The 23,204-nt window shown below is 35.5% G+C and overlaps 1 protein-coding gene across 2 annotated transcripts in view; it reads right to left on the reverse strand.

Annotated features, from left to right (window-relative positions):
• Positions 1-23,204, reverse strand: part of LRRC4C (leucine rich repeat containing 4C) — a 1,309,626-nt gene that overhangs the window by 775,009 nt on the left and 511,413 nt on the right. Inside the window, exon 2 of one of the 2 annotated variants that reach the window (XM_011940744.1) lies at positions 5,351-5,439. The exons of the other annotated variant lie outside the window; for it this stretch is intronic. The gene's annotated coding sequence lies outside the window, so the exon portion shown is untranslated. The remainder of the gene's footprint in view (positions 1-5,350; positions 5,440-23,204) is intronic. 2 annotated transcript variants of the gene reach the window in all.

The following is a 23,204-nucleotide window of genomic DNA, read 5'->3' on the forward strand; positions in this document are numbered from 1 at the left end:
TAGAGACGGGGTTTCACCCTGTTAGCCAGGATGGTCTCGATCTCCTGACCTCGTGATCCGCCCGTCTCGGCCTCCCAGAGTGCTGGGATTACAGGCTTGAGCCACCGCGCCCAGCCTCACTATCTAAATCTTACGGTGTTGTGTAGCAATTTTCATGGTGAAAAATAGGAAGGACTTCCAGATGATGATATGAAAGTAGTATGGTCTAACGTAACCTTTCTTTCAGGATCCCTTGCCATATGTGCATACACACACACACACACACACACACACACACACTCTTTCCTGTGTCTGACAACCTAATCTTATAAAATAAATATTAAGATGTCATGGACTTCCTGGTTTTTTAATGTATCACATAAAATAAAAGCATATTGAAAATTAAACATTATTGCGTTTAATTGAGGCACATCATGAGATGGAGTTGGAAAATTTTGAAAAAATAATTATTCATCTTAGAATTGGTGAAAGTTGCTAATTCACAATATGGGAGTAGTTGCGTACTTTAAAAATGTCAATAATGGAGGTAATCTATACTTTTAAAACTCTATTATCTCTTTCATTAAGTAATAATAGCTAGCATTTATTGACTATTTACTCTGTGGCCAGCAGACTTCTTAAAGGTATTTAAGAATGCCAATGTCTAGTCATAGTTTCACTAAATTGCATCTTTGCTTTGACATTCTGTACAAATGCTATATTTAATTATTAAATTACTAAAATCATTGAATAATTTTGATTATTATAAAACTATGTAGAAATTTGGAAAAATATTTGACCTATGAATAAAATTATCATATGTGAATTAAAATTATATAAGAAAATTGTGGTAAATTAACTAAAATTATAATTGTTCTATGCTAGGGTTATTTTTTTTTAATTCCCCAAATATTTCATAAGTCTGTAATTTCTTTTAGAAATTCAAATCAACAAGCAAATTTTAAACACTAAAATGCTGTGGAAACATTTTGGTGCATAATTGTATACCGTTCTACAAGGTTAAAATTTAATATCAAGAACTGCCTCTTTCCTCTAATACCAATATTAAAAAGTGTTCAGAGGCTAATTTGTATAATTAAATAAGAAAATATGTTTCTCTTTTGAATTCTTCACAGATGGAAGAAGTTCAATTATATTCGTATTAGACACTTCCTTTTTAAAGTTGCAAAACTTAAAGCAAATTATTAAAATAATTATTGGATGTACCCGATGCCAACAATACCAATACAGCCAGCCTTCCTTTTTGGCAAATATGGCCATTCATGCCACATTAGTCCCATACTTCTTTAAAAGTTTATCAAGGTCTAAAAGAGTTTAGCTTACTCAGGTGCTAGATCCATTTAAAGACCAGCCTTCACCACTATGCAATATATTCATGTAACAAAATTCCATTGTACCCCTTAAATGTATACAAATAAAAATAAATAAATAAAAACAAAATAGTGCAACTATTGCCCATATTCGTCAACTAATCTCTAATATTTTTAAACATAAGAAATTAAATGGGGAAAAATGTAGTTTGGATGTCCTGATGAATTGATTGTAACTTCAGTGCTATCCATCCATAGAAAAAAGGGAAAAGTTCACCAGAAATAGCAATACCTTCTAGTTATTCAATTCTTAAACCTAGTTTAGAGTCCAAAGTAAACACATGAAAGAAAAGAGCAAACGTTACGAATGCAATATTTTTTCTTATTTTTCCAAGACCTTTTCTCTATTGACATGTAATTCATGTCTATTATCCTAAATAGTTACATTTAATTTAACATTCAGCTCTACTAGCCATAATTTTGCAAAATTATAATCAATATGAAGCTAATTTAGGAACAGCAATGAGAATTCTATCAATCAGATTTCTGATAGGAAATAGCTGGCACACTCAAGTTAAGATAATTCAGTGAAAGTTTCTTACAAAGATATAACTAGGGCTTAGGGAGCCATAAATGAGAATGCAGGACCTGGGGCTAATAAGAGAAAAAGAGTTGTACCACTTCTAGTCCAGAAGGTAGCAGGGGAGGAAACTGTTCAGGTAAGCAGTGTCTGCATGTTTCATGGCTAGAAGGTAGCCAAGAAAAATACCAAACCTTTGGCTGAGGAATCCAGCCAGTCTGAGATGAATACACAAAGAAACTTGGAGAGTAGAGACCCTGATTTCACTTTTTCTTTCTTATTATCTGCTGCTGGGGCTTCCCAATGGCCAAAGTGGGGACTGGAGCCTGTTCTTCTAGTCTTTACAGGTCAACTTACAGGAAAGAGGACAGCATGAAAAGGCAAAAAAAGAGAGCTAGCTGAACAACTAAATAGAATTAATAGAATTTGGGGTCCTTCTGAATTAGCGTCTCTGATACATCGCATGCAGACATCGTTTCCAGGCTTGAACCAATGTATATGCCAAATATTTACAGAGAAGGCAAAGACCATAAACCACATAATCATCCAACTTACCAAATTAGAGACTGACAGACCTCCCATCTCAAAGTGATTCTCTATAAGCCTTTATGGCTCTCCCTGAATTGTTACTGTGTCTAGATTTTTAAAATATTATTACTTTGTGAATTATTTTGATTTTAGAAATGCCCCTATGATAAACAGTGATCCATATGAGTGAACATCATACAAGCAATAGCATTTACATGCAAGTCTGAAAACGGGTTAAATTTAAGACTTTTCCTGGGGACAAAACAAATTAAATCCCCCAAACATTTCTTAAATTATTATGTTTATATGAAATCACAACTAATGGAAAAACAGAAAAGTTAATTAAACAATAAATTATTTGGCCCTCAAGCCACCAATCAGTTTGAATTTTCCAGATCCCTTTCCACGAACTGTAAGATCTCCCAAAGGCCTGAGCAAGGTGCATGGTAGGAAAACTTTAATCCGTGGGTTTTAGTAAATGCAGCTATAGGTAATTACAAGAAACAGTGTCCCAAAGGAGTTTTAGAATATCAGACCTGGGGCAAATACACTCAAGTCGATCTGCTGATCCATGTGAGTTAGTGGAAGAAAAGAATCAAACAGCAAACAAACAAGAACCCAATTTTGGGTTTGCAGAAAATGAAGACAGAGGGAAGGGAAATGTGGAATAATGATTAAATCTCTGTTCAAACTCCTAAAACAGCTGCTTAGGGTTTTCTTCCTTCTATTGTGTGCATTTACTGGGAATTTAAAGACAGTAGAAAACGCTTTCATTTCCTTAGAAATAATTTAATCAATGGCTATTCATTTATATAGTTACAATCACTTTTTTAGACATGTGAGCATGCATGCGTTCTTATCGCTTATGTATATATAATAAGCAGAGTCTTAATGATTTAACTCAAGATTTTATGTTGTCTCTTTTGTGAGAATGTTAATTTATAGGGGGTTATATTTCACTTGGCTTATTTGTGTGGTTTATGTCTAAGGTCGTATGCATATATTTGTTTATCATAGAGACCCAATTGATATATAGTGCAGGATTTAATGCATAAATATGATCATAATGCACTAAAGTAGCCAAGGGTAAAGGGGTGTGTGTGTGTGTGTGTGTGTGTGGTGTATGTGTAGCATACATATGCATAGATACTTATAATTATTTTTAATTGATCATATATAATTATGAAGCCTATACATAAATGTCATGATTCATTTGGTAAAAAGTTTTAGAATTCTTCCTCCAATGATTTTGAAATGGTTTATAACCAGATATTCTATTTCACTTTTTACATTTTTATTTCAGGGACAAAACATTTTATCAAAGGTAGTGCTAAAGTTGTCGGAGTAATGTCAGAGAATCCTTCAGTACTTAAATCTATTAACTAAAGTCATTAGTAAAACGTTGAAAAATAAGTTCTTAGCTAAAAGTTAGGGAGACAAAAGAAATAACCCAGTTAATTGTCCTGACCTCAAGGGGCTGAGACTCTGAAGAAGTGATGAGACATATACACAGTTAAAATAATTAGGATAGACTATGATACGGGATATAAAAGAGAATTTGAAGCATTGCTATAAATTGAGTAAGAGAGGAAGGAGTTATTACAGTTGGTTATCTTGGTGAGAGTAATTTAAGCAGTGCTTGGAGCAAAATTTTCACACTCAGGTAGAGTGGGAAGAGAGATGGGAACTAAAATGTATTTATTTAATTATTGAGCTCCTACCATTTTAGATGTTGTGTTAGATACTGGAAATACACTGCATAATGAAACAAAAATAGATCCTTCTTCTGTGGAATTTATCATGCATTGGCAAAGAATATTGAGAGCTGTTTCAAGTAGTTCGAATGGGTAAAGAGGGGCTAATGTGGGGAAAAACATAGGAAAAGAGTGAAATCATGGGGAATAGTTTTGTTTGGATTTTAGTTGGCTTTATGTTTCCAAGATTAGAGAAACATGTGTGGTTTTAGTCTGCGTGGAAGGAACCAGGGAAATGGAGAAATCAAGTTTAGAGACAAATAACTGATTCAGTAAAATTGGTAAAGGAATGAAAGTGTTATAATTAAAATTAATACGAGTGATTATTTTGGAAAAAGAATATAGGTGAAGATAAACAGATACTTTAACGTTTAAAGAAGAAAAATTCGGTGATATTCACATCAAATAGCCTCATCTTTTTTTAAACGAGGAGGCTAATTCATTTGAAACTAAGGAAGTCAGGGCAAGGTTTGAACTCATGGAGAACAGAGATTTTGAAAAATGCTGAAAGAGCTGGAACATTTTAAGTGGTCACATCCTGTTCAGGACTAGATGTGGTCAGACAGCATCGTTGTGTTGAATATCTAAGAGGTATGAGCAAACAGACATGATTCTTGCCTGCATGTAATATTTGGTCTAGTGAAAGGCACATCCAATAATCAATTATACAAATAAATATTAACTGGTCAACTGGCAAGAAAAATATGCCAGGGGGTAGATTTCATAGAGAGCTAGAGGGCTGGAGAGAACCCAGTGACTGACTTTGGATCCCAGGTGGCAAATAAAGCTAAGTGTAGTGTCTGATGGACCAGGCTGATAGAGAAAGATAAAGGAAGAGTAAATTATGAGTTCAGTAGGAGTCAGAAAGTGGAGTAAGTGAAAATACATGCAACTGCAGTTAGAAAGCAGGCTTTCTATGTTTTACTAGAAGCAGAGCAATTACAAGAGACAAACCGACTCCAGGCAAAACTGTAATTTGTGTGCTTCAAGGAGAAATGGAGCCCTGACACAGGTGTGTGCAGCAACCCCACACTCACCAGTGAGAGCCTGGTCCATGTCATGTATCCAGCAATTGACCATATTAATTCACAAACATGGACTATTCCAAGGCCGTATAAGTCATATATGAAACAACATTTCTTTCTACTTTTGTTTAAAGCTATTAATGTTGCAGTCACTTACATTCAGTGTATTAGATGATGTTCCAGCTTATTTGGCCTCTCTCTCATTGGGTGACCTTGCAGTCTCGCAGTAAAGAGAACCATTTCTAGAAAAGACATAAAATTAAACATGACGTTACATTTAAGAAAGTTAGAAAACAGCCCAAGCAAAGTTATTTGAAATTAAAACCGACCTAATGGAATAACCTACATGGAATAATTTATATTTCTCTACAGTTAAGTTTATCCAAGTGTATATTCATTTTATAATATGTCATGCTTGAGGCTTTTCCCAGAATAAAAAAGGCTTTTTGCAAATTGATGCTAATCACAATATTTGGTTCTGAGAAAAATCTCACTTTATCAAATTTGTCTTTCCATTGGACTGTTGAGTAAGATTTTTAACAAAGGAAAAAAGGCGTATCTGGTGCTGTTTATCTCTGCTTCTTTTGCAGGGTCTATTTTTGTCGAATGACTTTATTTCTCATTTAAACATACTGTGCCTTTTCAGGCCTCTATACCATTTTTCATTCTATCTTATTCACGTCAAATGTCATTATTCTTTTGTCTATTCCTATTTCTCATCCACAAACTCATAGTCATTATTTAATACCCAGCTCAAATATGACCTTTTCTGCCTGAAGTTGCCAATCAAAATTAATCTGTACTTCATCCGTAATCCCACAGACCTTTGTTTGTCATATTTTATGAGATTTATAGCCAGTGTTCCTAATTCTGTGTCCCTGCCTTTGCACTCTGAAGGCAGGGAAAATGCTTTACTGCATGTGCATGTGTGTGCGCTTGTGTGTTTACTTTCTTTAATCACCACTTGCCTTATGCAAATAATAGACATTCACACATTACTTTCAATTGCTCCTTACTCTATCCTGGAGTAAATTAGACTTATTTAGTACTGCTATAGTTTACGCTATAATAATGCAACATTTATTTCCAATTAAAACACTTTTTTTACCACTTGGCTTCCAGAGCACCATTCTCTCCAGTTTTCCTCCCGTGATGGGTCAAACTTTCTTAGTCTCCTCTGAGGTTTCCTTCTAAATGTTTGTAAAAATAATGGCTTATCTCTTGAATATCTCCTATTTCCTATTAGACTAACGCCCGTCAAGGTCTAATCCAGGTTTATGACTGTAAATACCATTTATACATCTGGAATTGACAGATTTATAGTTTAGCCCAGCCAGTTCTCTACTTGATCTACACATTTAGAGTTCTAATAAGCTATTTAAATTTAGAATATCCTAAACGGAGCTCTCTGCCACCACTAATTTTCTCTTCCTGCCATTTCGTCTCAGGTCAGAACAACATCCTACCATTTTCTTATTCAAAAAGACTAACACATGACTTACACATTGACCCTATTCTTTCCCTCCTTAATTTTGGTTCAAAGCACGTATTACCATCTAGCATACAACATCTTTGACAATCAGACTTTAAAATTGTTGTTCTCCTCCCATTAAGCAAGAAAACCCCATGAGTGTGGGGATTTCCATTAGTTTTTTCACTGCTTGATTCCCTGAATAACAAAATATATTCAAAACAGGTATGTAGTAGTGGCTTAAATAATATTTTGTTGATTAATAAAATGAAGTCGTTCTAGGTAGATTGCTAAATAATTTATTAATGGTATTGGGTTCAAAATTCAGTCCCTTTACAGCTTCCTCAACTGTGAGATGCAGAGGAAAATCTTGTGTCTTTATTATTGTTTTCATCTGTGTCTGTCCTGACAAAACAGAGCCATGTCTGCTTAATATAGTCATACACTGCACATGGATGTTTCAGTCGACAACAGACCACTTATATGATAGTGGTCTCGTAAGATTATAATATCATATGTTCACTGTACCCTTTCTATGTTTAGGTATTTTTAGATACACAAATACTTAGCATTGTGTTATAATTTCCTATAATATTTCAGTATAGTAACATGTTGTACAGGTTTGCAGCTTAGGAGCAATGAGCATTACCACACAGCCTAGGTGTGTAGTAGGGTATACAATAAAGGTTTGCATGTGTACACTATATGATGTTCATACAAGAATGAAATTGCCTAATGACACTTATGTTTAGAATTTTTCCCAAGACAAGTTATTCTATTGGAGCAGAAAACTATATTGGATGGTTTACTCCTTCAGATAACTAGAAAGTCACAGAATAAATGAGTTTATTCTTTTGATTTAAGAAAATTAACAATGAGATCACTTGGACTCGGGAAGGGGAACATCACACACTGGGGCCTATCGTGGGGAGGGGGAGGGGGGAGGGATTGCACTGGGGAGTTATACATGATATAAATGATGAATTGATGGGTGCTGATGAGTTCATGGGTGCAGCACACCAACATGGCACAAGTATACATATGTAACAAACCTGCATGTTATGCACATGTACCCTAGAACTTAAAGTATAATAAAAAAAAAAAAAAAAGAAAATTTAGGTTCTAGTTCCTGTTTCACCATGTCTAGTAATGTAACTTCATTCTGAATCTCAGGTCCTCAGCTATAAACTAGACTAATAACATATTCTCAATCACTCTTAAAAGGGAGCTGAGTAAATAAAATGGGACTATCAGTAATAATGTGACCAGAGTGCTAAAAACTACTAAAAAGAATGCCAAATTATATATATAAAGCATAGTTTGAACCCTAACTCAGTCCTGAGAAAAAATGTGTATTGCAATGTAGCTGAGCTGCAATGATTTCCAGATATTATAATTAATTTGTGGTGGACCCAATATTAAAGTTGGGTCTTTTGAATTGTAAAATAGGTTATTTTTCACCATAATAAGTTTTATTAACATCTAAAAATAGATAATTTATATTTGCCAGATGTACGGGGCCTGAGAAATATGTCATATACGAATAATAAAAGTAATAATGGCAACAATAGTATCTAACAATTTCTTTTTTGTTGTTGTGTTTTTTTGGTGGTGGTGGTTGTTTGAGATGGAGTCTCGCTCTGTCACCCAGGCTGGAGTGCAGTGGCGCGATCTCAGCTCACTGCAACCTCCGCCTCCTGGGTTCACGCCATTCTCCTGCCTCAGCCTCCCAAGTAGCTGGGACTACAGGCACTCCCACCACCAGGCCCGGCTAATTTTTTGTGTTTTTAGTAGAGACAGGCTTTCACCATGTTAGCCAGGATGGTCTCGATCTCCTGACCTCGTGATCCGCCCGCTTGGGCCTCCCGAAGTGCTGGGATTACAGGCATGAGCCACCATGCCCGGCCAGTATCTAACACTTTCAGGCACATACTATACATCAGACACTACATTAATTGATAACATCATGTATTATTTTATTTAATTCTCAATGCTGTGTAGCTGCAATTATAATCCTATCTATTTATAAATATAAAAACAGGCATAGGATGATTAAATAATTTGCATAAGGACACAAACCCAGTAATGGTAAAACTGGGTTGCCAACCTAGACAGCTTTGTAACACAAAAACAAATTTTAATTTGAAATTAGAATTATATAATCTGGAGTCCATACAGTAGAGTTCCAAGAAGGCAATCACTCTTAACTGAGAAAGTTTGGGGAGCATCTGGAAGACTAATGGTGAATTAAAAACAAAGTAACTGTCTAACATTGTCAGCAGATGTGCTATTAGCAATAGCAAAAACATGGAATCAACCTAGGTTTCCATCAATGGCAGACTGGATAAAGAAAATGTGGTACATATATATCTAATGGTAGACTGGACAAAGAAGATGTGGTACATATAAATGTGAAGTATTATACAACCATAAAAATAGAATAAAATTATGTCCTTTGCAGCAGCATGGATGCAGTTTGAGGCCATAATCCTAAGTGAATTAACATAGGAACAGAAAACCAAATACCGAATGTTCTCACTTATAAGTGTGGGCTAAACATTGAGCACAGAGACAAAAATATTTTAACAACAGACGTTGCCGACTACTAGAGGGGGGAGGGAGGGTGGAGATATGGGTTGAAAAACTACCTATCAGGTACTATGCTAATTATCTGGGTGATGGGATCTATACTGAAAACCTCAGCGTCACACAAGATTCTCTTGTAATAAATCTGCACATGCACCTCCATGTCTAGTATAATAAAAGTTGAAATTTTTAAAAAAAACAGAGTAACTAATACTAGGGTACTCTTAAGACACCATCACTTTATTGCATAACTCTTCAGTTGTAAAGTACTCAGTCTCCAATAATTCACTCTTCTTGAGTGTGTGTGCCTGTGTGTGAGTGTGTGTGTGTGTGTGTGTATAGGGTGGTGGTTGTTGTTGCTGTTTCTGAGATGGAGTCTCACCCCAGCTGGAGTGAAGTGGCGTGATCATGGCTCACTGAAGCCTCGAACTCCTGTGTTCAGGCAATTCTCCCACCTCAGCCTGCTGAGTAGCTGGGACAGAGGCACACGCCACCATGCCCAGCTTTTTGTTGTTGTTGTTTGTTTGCTTGTTTGTAGAGCCAGGGTCTCCCATGTTTCCCAGGTTTGTCTTGAACTCCTGTGTTCAAGTGATCCTTCTGCCTTAGACTCCCAAAGTGCTGGAATTACAAGTGTGAGCTACTGCACCCAGCCTGCTCTTCTTTGTAATTTATTCTGTGAACTGATTCATTGTAATGTTGGAGAGTAATAGCAGTAATTCACTCTGTGATTACCAAGAGCCAATAAAATAATTATGACAAATATCAATCTAATTGGAAGCATCACTGCTTGAAGTCATTTAAAAAGCATCATTTGAGAATGTTCTTTCAGTAGTTATCCTGCACTGGCAGAAAGGGGCAAAGATGAATGAACAGGCGCATGTCTTCCTCCAGTTCTGACAGTTCCTTTCCTCCTGATAAACAGTTATTCTGGCAGGAAAAGAAACATAATCTCCCTCTGACCTTTCTCCGTTAGGATGAGTGCACCACAATGATTCTGTACTGTCACAGAGAAAAGATCCAAGCAAAGGGTAAGGAAAGCCTATGGATAATTCACTGTACTTGATAATATACTGAGGAACAGCTATAAAATATACCTATACCACACCAAGTAGAGACATTGTCAAACAACAACAACAATAACAATAACAATGGCAGCAAGCCTATGTGTTGAACACGTACTATGTGTCCAATATTATGATAAACACATTATATGACTTATTTTGATTCTGTGTTGTATAAATGTGTTTGAAAATGTCACTCATTAGTTGTAACCACCTTCTGCCTCTTCTTAAATAAATGTGGCATTCCTAAAAATATGATCTAGGTGATTCAGACTTGACTACACTAAGGCACAAGGGAGTGAAGTGATTGGTCCAGATCATAGCTGAATAACTTTCATCTGACACTCTACCATTCTTCTCAGAACACTGCTCAAGTTCCCCCAACTCCCTTGATGTCTGTGTCTTCATCCTTATATGAAGGGAATTATTTAATTGCACAAATTTCAAGCTCTTCTCGAACTAGAAAATGCTACAATGTAATGGTTCTGTCTTGCAAATGCATGATTTTAGACACCGTCTGGAATCAATAACATTCCAGAGATCTACTGAAGGTGAGTGGGTGAGTGACCACACAGGGCTGGGACAAACAGAGAAAATATTATCCAGATATTAAAATAGTATTATATAATTATAAAATGTTATAGAAATGTTTATGATATAATAGTGAATGAAAAAAGGAAATTCTAAAATAACAATTATTCTGTGATGATACATATGTCCATGTACAAAAACTAGATGGAAGAAGATGGGATAATTTTCTCATGATTTCTTGGCTATGGTGTAATACTAAATGATGTTTTTATATTGAACATTAGTGTTTTCACAATGTTGTTTATAATATGAATTTTGAATGAGATTTAATTTTAAAAAAAGGTGGCACAATGACACTTCTGAAATTCAAAGAGATGCTCTGGTTTTAGTGCTCAAGTAAAATGGCTAAAATTATCTCTTCAATGTTTGTTATAAATAATTCTTAAGAGACACTTTAAAATCATTATATATTCTTTGTAAAACCATCAGTCCTAGCACATATACAAGTTAGTAGTTAATCTTTAAATACTCATTTTTTTCTCAGAAATCAACTTACTGTAAATGACGAATAGCTTAAAAAGTGAAAAATACCTGAATTCATTCACTCATCCATTCATTCAAGACACAATATTTAACTGCCCGCTCTGTTTTAGGCACACTTTCGGGACCTGGGGATTCAACAGAAACTAGACACTTTGTATATAGCTTTGGACCTGTAACAGTCCAGAGTTTAAAGTGAACTCCATGAGAAAAGGGGCTCAAGACGAGATTTGAAGCCAGTTTGTTTCCTTTGTCCTCACTGAAAATGTAGCAAAATGAAGATGGTTTCTGAGCCTTGTTCCCCTGCCATCTTTCTGAGCAAATGTTTCCAGAATACAGTGCATTGCAGAAAATAATTTGGAAACAGTCCAACTCAGCTTCCTTCATTCAATTACCTGTCATTAGATCATTTGTTTTATCAGAAAGAAATCATTGTGATGACAGGGGTTTGTTTACTTCGCCCCTGTATTACCAGCACCAAGGACAGCACCCGTGCTCCATCCATGAAGGTCCAATCAGAGTTTAGGTCACATCAACAAGTGCTAGATTACCATGTAACAAGCTTGAGTCCAATTTGGTTCAATCTCTCAAATACATTAGTCTACTTGGCTAATTACAGTCATTTACAAAGCATCTTCTACGTGTCAGACATATAATACCTGCTATTATTTGAATCTCACACTGTCACAGTGTCATCCCTTTTTACTCCACCTCATTGTGCCTCAGTTTTCTCATCCATAAAACTGTGATAGTGATAGTACCGAACTAATGGGCTTCTTGTGAGAATTAAATTTTTAGAATAAATAAAGTTCTCATGAAAAAGCCTAGGCACGTAGTATGTACCAAACAAGTTTAGAATAGTATATTATTATTTAAAGCTCATGGTAACATTTTGAAGAATATTGTACTATCTTCATTTTACCAAGCAGGAAATAATGTATGATGGCTAAGAAATTTGACCAAATGCCCACACTGCTGAGTCACTGAAGTTAGGGATATTTCTTCACTCTGCTCTTCCTCTCAACTTTCTTGCCTATATTCTTAGATAAGATCTTAACTACTTTCTCTTTCGACTTTGTCAGTAACTTACTTCAGATCTTCCCTTTGCTAGTTTTAACCATCATGTTTTACATTATCTGGACATTCTAATTTTGATAGATTTTTCAAACATATATCAAATGACATTATTCCTTCTTAAAACCTGCGTAGCTCTCTATTGCCTCCAGAATAAGCTACAAAGTTCTTAGAAGAGCATTCTGTGCTTTTCATATTAAACAGACTTCTCTGATACTCAAACTTTAGTCAAAACTCTAGTCAACTGAATTAAGATTAGATAGTCAAAAATCAGGTAAATCTGGGTTCATATCCAGTTACTAATTATGCAATCATCTCATTATTTTACTTATTTAATTCTTAGCGTCTTATCTGGGGAATGGGGATCATAGCCTGGAGAGCTTGACAGAATTAGTTACAAAATCTTTTTCTTTTCTTTGGACACTGGTTCTGATGGCACAAGAATTATCACATAATACATTCAGAAGATAATATATTTAAAAATTCCAACAGAGATCTTAAATACAAAAAATGGACTGGGACAAAAAACAGAACTGGCTGGAGTCAAGCAGTGAAATGACGTTTCAAAATTAGATTGTTCAACCAGTACAATTTCAAAGAAAAAATTAAATTAGAAATGAGATACTTAATTATTTTTTGTTGCAATAAAAATGTAAGACCTGAAATGATCAAGAGAAAATAACGTTAGTCATGATAATTTTTATTACTATGCAGATTAAAACAGGTTTGTAATGGCTTTACCAGTAAGAAATAGAAACATTCTACATCCCACTCCTTACTTGAAATATTAAGAACCGGTATTTCATTTTACAGCTGTCTAAGAATACGCTTTCCTACAAATAAATGCTCTCACATAGATTTTATGTTAAATATAGGTTAACTGACAGATTATTCTGAAGTGCTCAAAGTGATTAATCAAGGCTGTTTCATTTAGTGATGAGAGATATTCAGTGAGATTTCAAGATTTCATGTTTAGTTAAATTAAGATCATAAGCATGGAAACTCACTTGAACTCAAGAAAATATTTTGGGCATGGGGAAGCTAAATGGTAATACTTTGAAATATAATCTTTGCATTAGTAACACTAAGCTAACTTCCAGCTATCTTCACATTGATTGGCAGTGCTACCTGAGAAGCAAACACATAGTTTTGATTGTTTTAACCTAAACAACTCATGTTAGATTAAATCATACTTTGAGCACTTATTTACACAAATATTTATTACATACTCAGTAAGGATCAAGCAGTATGCTAAATGCTAAAAATAAATGAAGTAAGGCAATATATTTTTCCTGATTTTACAGTGCTTATAATTTAATTTAGAGAAGGGGATAAGAAAAAAATGAAGGGAATTATTTTGTGATAGTATGTGATAGAGAAGGCATTGTCATGGCTATGTTAGCTCAAGTCCATCAAGAAGCAGGCACTCAGACAGGATTAGACTTACAATACATTTATTGGTAGAAATTATTGTAGAGGATAAAGGGGGAAATGAGCAGGCAAATAAGGGAGAGCTTTCAGACTACAGTGAAAGTCTGACACGTGTGAAGGAGAATGGTAGGGGCAAAGGTTGGATAGAGAGAGTCTGGTCCTGCAACATAGTTCCAAGAAAGGTTTAGCTAGCCAACGGGGCATCCTTGAGCTGAAGTTGCACATTAGAGAAGTCCTGTGTTTTATAAGAATGGGACTGAGCTATTAGCAGCTATTGGCTAGAAGCAGCTCATGGGAAACAAAATCTAGCAGCAAAAGCCCCACTGGATCCTAAGAACAGCTTCTAGGTCTATCAGTCAATTATAATTCCAGCAAGAGGACAAAATGACATACTTTCATTGCAGTGGTCATGGGAGTGTTAGTTTTTACTCATGGACCAGAACTTCAGAAAGTGTTACAGTTTTCAAAGATGACTAAGAAGGCACATATTGGACAAGGTGGGCAAGTGCATTCCAGGCATGAATCAATGTCAAAATACAGGACAAAATGGCAAGTGTGGGGGCATTACAAGTAGTGTATTAGGGTTGGAGTATGTACCTAAGTGTGTTGTCATGCAGCATACCAGAGAGGGAGGTCGGATTCAGATTGGGAAGAGCAAGATGAGTTATACAAAGTTGTTTGGCTTTATCCTGTAGATAATGTGGGATCATTGAAGGAATTAGTGCTTGGGAGAGACACTGTGAGATGTGCACTGTAGAAAGATTTCTGAAGTATACAGCCTATTCAGATGGAGCATTCCAAGAGGTAAAGAAAATGGAGATACTAGTAATAAAGAAAAGATAACATCAGACAGACCTGGGTTCCAATCCTAACTCTAACACATACCAACCATATGAACAGAAGCATGTCATTTAACTCCCCATAGCCCCTATTACTAATTTTCTATGTCAGCAATTACTCAACTACTTATTTTGTCGTGACACAGGATCATGTGAAAAAATAGTAGTATATTTAGGAGCTCAAGTGTTGAAAGTAGACATAAACCTGCTCTTCTATCTTGGCCCACATGTATGACTACAGGAATATTTTTCATGAACCTCAGTTTTCTTAAATGCAGGATCATAATGAAATCCCATTTATCTCATGGAGTTGTTCTCTGAGAGGTAATATGTGTGTAGACTTAACTTACTTTTGGTGCATAAGAAATGTCTAAATAACTAAAGGCTAGGTACTGTGTTAGGTGATTTACACACGTATAACATTTTGTTCTCACAGCATCTCTGCAGGCAGGTTATTTCCCCTCATGCCTTAGTATAGAGGAGCAAATTGATGCTTGAGTTTAAGTAACTGGCTCATGATCACACGAATGATTGTACCGTGCTACAATTCTCAGCTGCTTGACTTCAAAACCCATATTCTTAACCACTATTCTCCATTACCTTCCATTCCGGCACAAAGAAAAACCATCTACCTGCCAAAGAAAATGCAACTCTGAGAACTCACTTGTTGGCTATGGTTGGATTTCCTTGTATTACTAGTATACTTTAAAGCAGAGTAAGGGATCATTTAAACCAAACCTCCTGGTTTGCCCCAAGAGAGGTTTTATTCAGTTCATTTAGATAGAATATTACAGTCACCACACAGATTCTAATATAAGCTATGTTACACTATTTGAAATTGTTTTCAGTGAAGGGGAAGGGGTAAAAAATGATGAAGGCAGTTGTCTCCAAGGCTATCTCCCTGTCGGGAGAGTCTTTAGAGTATTTGCACAAATTATTCTCTTCATTATGTGGAATACATCCAACTTCCAAGTAGGAGTAACCATGACACAGATGTTTAAAATCCATGGAAACCTGACCTGATAGGTCAGAGGTACATTGATTAGACAGAAGGCCCTGACTCATTTGGCTCTCCCTCTTCCCTATTTCCACTTCCAGAAAAATGACTGACTTGATTTTAATCCATGTTCTGGCATATTTCTCATTAGTCAAAATACTTAACTTCACCAACTAAATCCTTAACTTTAGTTCCCTTAATTGGAATAGGATTATTTTAAGGTTGTCCTAAATACGGAAGGTAAATATGCATCATTACATCTAACATCTATTAGCTACTCCAGAAATGTTAGCTCCCCTTGGATGGATAACAGAAAATGATTTTCAAAACCAACAAATTGTCAAAAGACAATTCGATCAATACATAAAAGTGGTATTTATTGATAACCTATGAAGAGTTAAGATTTCATCACTAATATTTGCATTAAAAACCCCCAAGCTAAAAACATTCACAGATGCCTTAGCAATATATTTGCACCATATATCTTGAGGAAAAGAAATTGTATCCTTATCTATCAATTGCAAGATTTGTATTTTTCAAGAAAAATTTTTCTGACCACCCCAGTTAAGGGGTTCACATCCAATACAGAAAATTATAAATCTGCAAGACTTGCAAAACACAGATACATTTTTGCAGCTTCACGGGAAAGGAGGCAAAAAAAAAATGCTTCTGTCATTAAAAAAATTACAGACTGAAATAATGTGAAGTTTGCTAATTTTATTAACAAGTCTACTCTGGGCAATTTGGCTAGGACCTCTATCTCCCAAAAGCTCTCTACTGATGAAGTGACATGGGTTCTTGAAGTGGATGCCTTTCTGCACCTCTGGAAAGCTTAGCAATGCAGAGGGAGGATTAGAAACAGTAAGCTCCCAGTCCTCAAGATGATTCCGCAAACATCTGGTAGGTTTGATCATTTTTACCCTGAAATAATGCTTCAGGAAAGGCAATTTTGCATGGTCTTAGAGTATAAGTCAAAATAGTTTTCCAATTTCTGGTAATCTTGGCCCACATATTAACATTTAACAACACTTGACATTTGGCTAATACTTTGCCAATAACAAGAGAAAACAAATTATAAAAATATAGACTTCTACATCTTTCCTATCCATTCCAGCTTATGTGTTCTCATGCCACTATGCAAGTTGAATCCTGCGTTTCTGCTCATTTTTTCTGCTGTAACAGTCATGCTCTCCTAAGTGGTGTTCAACTTTGCAGTTTTTCCTCTGTTCTTGGCCAAACCCTAACAAATCAGCCAGTGAAACATGTTTTTTTTTCTTTAATTTAAAATGTTATATTTTATTTAGAATAATATTAGATAGCGAATAAAAAACATCATGACAAGTTGAGAGATAAAAGTTTTATATATTACTATCTTTAATACTTTTTTCTGCTTTTTATTTTAAAAAAAAATTTTTTTTTAATTATTATTATACTTTAAGTTCTAGGGTACATGTGCACAACGTGCAGGTTTGTTACATATGTATACTTGTGCCATGTTGGTGTGCTGCACCCATCAACTCATCAGCACCCATCAACTCGTCATTTACATTAGGTATAACTCCCAATGCAATCCCTCCGTGCTCCCTTCTCCCCATAATAGCCTCTAATGTGTGATGTTTCCCTTCCCAAGTCCAGGTGATTTCATTGGTCAGTTCCCACCTATGAGCATGTTGTTTGTTTTTAAAACAATCATCAATTTATATTGACTATCAATTCATACTAATTTACCATAGAATTAAAGCATAACATTTAAATACACTGTCTGTACTCCTAAATATAATGAACATTTGAACACAATCATACCCCTTAATATGTAGTATCCACTGGAGTCCTTACAACTCCAATTTTAAAACTCATAAAATTGGTATCAGTCACATGAAGGTGAATGCAAATTCGCTGACAAGTCTTGTCAACATAAATCTTTGCTGTTAATTAGAATCAGCAGTGTAACCCATAATTTCTACATCATTGAAAAGGGAGGAGCAACGGATGTGATTAAGCAATCCACCATCCATGGAGAAAGGAGTTTGTTATTCCTGTATATTCCTGGTGGGGAAGCTGTCCTTAATGGACATTTATCAAACAGTCAGAACTCCACCATCGGAGCCTCCAAATAAATCTCAGGAAACTTTATGTGGTTCTGAAAGATTCAATAATCCATACATATGAATATAAGTTTCAAAAATTCAACCCACAATATTTTTTTTAGTCTTAGGTTTAAAAATGTAATTTCAACTTTTATTTCAGATTTGGGGGTATATGTGTAGGTTTGTTACATTTATATATTGCATAATGCTGAGGGTTGGGATACAAATGATCCTGTTGCCCAAGGAGTGAGCATAGTACTCAAGAGTAATTTTTCAACCCTTGTTCCTCTCCTGCTCTCCTCCCTCTAGTAGTCCTCAGTGTCCATTGTCAGTATCTTTATGTCCATGAGTACTCAATGTTTAGTTCCCACTTAGAAGTGAGAAAATGAAACATTTGGTTTTCTGTTCTTGTGTCAATTTGCTTGGAATAATGGACTCCAGCTGCATTCATGTGGCTGCAAAGGACATAATTTCATTCTTTTTTATGGCTGCATAGTATTTCATGGTATACATGTACCATATTTTCTTTATCCAATCCATCACTGATGGGCACCTAGGTTGATTCCATGACTGCTATGGTGAGTAGTGCTGTTATAAATATATGAGTGCATGTGTCTTTTTAGTAGAAAAATTTATTTTCTTTCGGAAATATACCCAGTAATGGGATTGCTGGTTCAAATGGTAGTTCTGTTTTAGGTTGAGAAATCTCTAAACCACTTTCTACAATGACTGAACTGATTTACATTATCACTATCAGTGTATAAACATTCCCTTTTCTCCACAGCCTTGCCAGCATTGCCGACCAAAATAAAAGTATTTCGACTTTTTAGTAATAGCCATTCTGACTGCTGTAAGATGATCCCTTATTGTGGTTTTGATTTGCATTTTGCTGACGGTTAATGATGCCATCGAGGGATAAAAGTAACAAATTAAAGACTTAAATTTGACACTTGACCAATTGAAACTAACAGACATCTAACAGAGGACTGCATCCATCAACCACATAATATACATTCTTCTTATCTGCACATGGAACGTGCTCCAAGATTGACCACATGCTCAACCATAAAGCCAGTCCCAATAAATTCAAAAAAATTCAAATCGTACCAACCATATTATCAGACCATAGTGGAATAAAAATAGAAATCAATACCAAAAAGATCTCCTACAATCATAAAATTACATACAAATTAAACAACTGCCCCTGAATGACTTTTGGGTAAAAACAAAGTTAAAGCAGAAGCAGTATATTTTTTAATCAGAGGAAGCTCCTTATCAATTAATTCATTGACTAACTTTTGGAAATATGGGCTAATAGTGTAATATTTTGAATATTAGAGATGTCCTGAATTATACATATTAATCATGTATGACTATTTTTATATTTAAAAGTTTTGGCTTCTAATTAGTTTTGTTTAGAAAAATATTTGATTCCCAATTGTAAAGTGATGCACAAATTTGCAAAATATCTTTATGATAAAAATTGAGAAGTGGGAAATATTTGGTAACAAATTTTAGGTTTTGCTGTTGTTGTTCCAGGATGCAGTAAAGTTATGTAAAACTAATTTGATCCTTTCAGGTCTTGCTTTTAAACTTTATTTGCTGATAACACAGACGTGCCTATTTCAGGGCTAATTTTGTCTCTATTGAGGCAAGTCTCTTTTGTATATGCTACCTGTTGCCTAGTGAATTATGAGATATCCTACTCTGGCTGGTGGGAATAGGAATTCTCCCTAACCAAAGAGTGAGTGCAGGGCACTATTTTCTCTATTCTTAGGATGTTTTTCTCCTCAGTCCAATCCATACTCATGTTTTTGTTTGTTTGTTGTTTTTGTTTTTGTTTTCAGGCATTCTCATAGGTCACCAGAACAGCTGAGGAGGGACATGTACAGATCTCTGGAATTCTCTTCTCTCATTCTCTCTCACTCTCTTTCAATCCTCAACTCCCCTCATTCTTCTCTCTCCACAGCTCTCCCCTCTCTGATATCCTCCTCCTGCAAACTCCAGCCCTGTGGCCTCCCTGAACTCCCAGCTCTTTGAATGTGTCCCCTTTCCTCAGACTAGGGTTTGGAAACTCTCTCAATAAGCTGGAACAGTGGTAGGGTCTTCATTTGTTTCCCTCCATAATTGTCTCTCATTGTTTCTCAATTTAATATTCAATATCTTGACTACCATTGCGTTGAGTATTTTTGTCCTCATTTCCTTTCAGTTGTTTCAAGCAAGAAGTTAGAACTGATATTTCTTCCTTCATTTGGTGAAAAGTAGAAGTCACTCATCACCTGTGAAGCCTCTTGATAGGTACACTTCTCAATGCTCTTTTTAAATGGCTCAAAGGAATGCCTGGATTTTCTCTTATGACTCCCCAGTATAAGTCACATGTTCCATTTAATCTGAGTTGTTTACTCTCCCTCAACATACCCCATATTCAAACATATTTCAAGCTTCATATTTTTGGGCAAATTAGCTGTTTTACCTGGACTTATATTCATTGAAGAAATGCTACTATGAACTGTAAACTCCTAAGAACATAGGTTTGTGGGTTTTATGAATTATTTATATAATAAGAGGAAAACGTTCACCTCTCTTCATTTTTTTTCACAGCTAAAACGATTAAGATTGTTTCAGGTGTGTAACTTTCCAGTAGTAGAGGGACTGAAATAAAAACTTCTCTGGGTGGAGCTATAGTGAGGTGTCCAAGGTCCCACCCACCCCTTCTCAGAATCATAAGCACACTGACATGAAAAGAGGTAACCCCTACATCCTTCCCAGCTCTAAACTTCCATAATCAGAAGATCATTCCATTATGTTTTCTTCTTTTCTTTTTTCTACAATCCATTTTACTGAGCACTTACCGTGTTCTAGGAAACTGACAACATGAAGGAAAAATGATAGACATTCCTCCAAGTTAAACAATGCTCTCTGCTATTAGAAAACCCTTACTTTCCTACCCAGATGCCATTTATCTATTTTTATTTCCCTCATATTCACAATACAATGTAATTTCCCTGAATTTTCAAATATATGTGCAACAGTCTTATAGAATGGATGACATATTTTTCTTTGTATTATAATTATTGTTTTCACTTGTTTGCTCCATCCATTAGATTATAATATCACCGAGTTCAAAAATGTCTCTTTGGCCTTTGTGTATACGTGGAATCTTATAATAACAAATATGCTATAAATTATTTATTTCTAATTACTATAGTGATTATCATAGTGGCGAAAAATAGAACAATACAAAAAAGTATAAATAACAAATAATACTTAATACTGTCTTAATTGCTCCCCATACCCAACTAAGTTTATTTCCCAGAGGTAACTAATGTTAATATTTTGAGATACATCCTTCCAGAATTTTTCTGTAGACACATGTACAGATATGGAATCATTTTTGCTTTGTGTTTTTTAATAACAAATTTGATCCTGGTATATTTAATTTTCCAACTTGCTTCTCCTTTTACTAAATATGAATCTTGAGCATCTTTTCATGTCTGTACATACAGATCTACTCCATTCTCTTTAAAGGCTTTGTGATATTTTTGATGAATACATATATGAATCAGTACAGGATGGGCCCAGATAAGTTCCTACTATCCATTATCCTTCCCACAAGGTGAATATCAGCTGCAACATAAAGTAATGGAAATAGTGCAGCACCATTCTGCATAGAAATAAGGCCACTGAGGCCGGGCGCGGTGGCTCAAGCCTGTAATCCCAGCACTTTGGGAGGCCGAGACGGGCGAATCACAAGTCAGGAGATTGAGACCATCCTGGCTAACACGGTGAAACCCCGTCTCTACTAAAGAATACAAAAAACTAGCCGGGCGAGGTGGCGGGCGCCTGTAGTCCCAGCTACTCGGGAGGCTGAGGCAGGAGAATGGCGTAAACCCGGGAGGTGGAGCTTGCAGTGAGCTGAGATCCAGCCATTGCACTCCAGCCTGGGTGACAGAGCGAGACTCCGTCTCAAAAAAAAAAAAAAAAAAGAAATAAGGCCATTGAAATATACAATAACATCTGGAGGGCAAAGACAGGAAGGTAAACTGCACTGATTTTCTACCAGCTTTGATGGGGAATTGTTTTATGTTATTTCTGCTAAATTCTCAAATAACAAGCTATAAAAGAAGAAAGGTTTGTTTTCCAAAACTCTTTCCAAATAAAAAAATGGATACTACTTAGAGACATATCATCTAAAATGAGACAATTGAGTTCAACACCAAAACACACATTGTGTAATGTGAACTGCCTGCTATTGTGCTTATTAGTTTAATCTGGCAAGTTGGGGGAAATAGGAGTGAAAATTTAAAAAAAATTATTGGTGCAAAAAGATAGTGAGGACTTAAACATCAATGCAGGCTTGTGGAAAATAGGTCAACAGTGTGACTTTACACACAGTGTATTGCATACATAAATTGTACAGATATCAATTTTGTTGCCTAGGGTTATAGAAAAATTAATATGTTGGCACTTAAATATCCTAATTTGCATTTTAAATCTCTGGAGCATTTGGACAATATCATAATCATATGCACCATGTCTTACCATAAGGGAATCCCCTATTAAAAATTAGTCATTAAAAGGTGATGATTCTAAAAGAAGATGCTAAATTAAGAATTTCAAAAGGTATGATTAAGAAGATCAGATGTAACGTACCTCAGTAAGACAAGAAGACTAGGAGTAATAAAACATAGTCAATCATTGTTTATTGAGTAGCACCTAGTTTCTGAGAGTTTTTGCTCTGTAATCAGTCTGCCTCAGATTAAATTCTGGCTGTTATATCTTGACTCTATAAGTCTGGGGAAGACAATTTCTTCATGCCTCCATTGTCCAATCTGTTCTAATGGGTATAATAATTATTTCAAAATTTGCTCTAAGGGTTAAACAAGTTTATATCTGTGATATATGAGATTATTTTTCACCACAAATTGCTCAAAAAAGTTAGCTATTTTTAATTTAATTCATGTGTGTGATGCACATACTGTACAAGGCATCTTACAAGGTGAACAATATTATTTTTAAGGATGGTGAAATTAGCAATGTGAATAACTAGTTAATTTACATATACGTAACAATTAGTGATCCAAAGAAGAGGGATTGGGCCCCAAGTCTTTTGTCTCCAAGGTCCAATCTCTTTAGGCCACACAACTTTCCCCCAAAATAAAATATTTTCAGGGTTTGTTTTGGGAATGTAGGAAGCAGGCTGACTGGCTTCAAAAGCTACCTTTAAAACTTTCTCAGGGCAATCAGGCAAGAGAAAGAAATCAAGGGTATTCAGTTAGGAAAAGAAGAAGTCAAATTGTCTCTGTTTGCAGATGACATGATTGTATATTTAGAAAACCCCATTGTCTCAGCCCAAAATCTCCTTAAGCTGATAAGCAACTTCAGCAAAG

Source organism: Colobus angolensis, unplaced genomic scaffold (assembly GCF_000951035.1).
Source record: "Colobus angolensis palliatus isolate OR3802 unplaced genomic scaffold, Cang.pa_1.0 Scaffold192, whole genome shotgun sequence".
Lineage (NCBI taxonomy): Eukaryota > Metazoa > Chordata > Mammalia > Primates > Cercopithecidae > Colobus > Colobus angolensis.